The following is a 686-nucleotide window of genomic DNA, read 5'->3' as shown; positions in this document are numbered from 1 at the left end:
CTTATATTACTGATATCGACGGACCAATCAAATCAATTTGCATTATCGATTGAACCATATGTCAGAAAATGTGTTTGATTTGGGTAATTATATGAATTAAGTGAAATTTTAGGGCTTGTTCGAGAATGTCACTTGAGGAAAAAGGCTGGTCGGGCAGTAATATTCTCTAGAGAGATACGAGAGGAGAAGAGAGATAGAACAGGGGGAGAACTGAAGGTGGATATGAAGAGTAGGATGAAGTAGATGAGAAAAGAGGTTAGGTTAGAGGAGATGATAAAAGGAATATATAGTAGTGAGAGAGAAAGGAGAGAATTAGAGGAGATTAGTAAAAGAAGTAAAAGGAGCTAAATTAGAGAGGGGAGGGAAGAAGGAATCGCGAGAAGAGAAAGAGAGAACAGCGGATAATGCGTAAGAGTAGAAGATGAGAGGGAAACATGTGACGATAAAGAATGTAATAATTAGACGAGTAGATGGATCGAGAGGGTAAAGATGAGAAGGAGGAGTAAGAAGAGAATAAGGCGAGGGAGAGGAGATAGCAGAGAGCAGAGAGTAGGTAGGTAAGACAGAATGAAGAAATAGAGGTATAAGAAGCAAGAGTAGGAGAGAGAGCCGACGAGAGAGAGAGAGAGAGACATCTACTGAATATCGTAGAGAGGAGCGAGAGAAGATCAGAATATATGAGAAGG

The sequence above is a fragment of the Penaeus monodon genome, chromosome 15, assembly GCF_015228065.2.
Source record: "Penaeus monodon isolate SGIC_2016 chromosome 15, NSTDA_Pmon_1, whole genome shotgun sequence".
Classification (NCBI taxonomy): domain Eukaryota; kingdom Metazoa; phylum Arthropoda; class Malacostraca; order Decapoda; family Penaeidae; genus Penaeus; species Penaeus monodon.
This window is presented reverse-complemented; position numbering follows the sequence as displayed.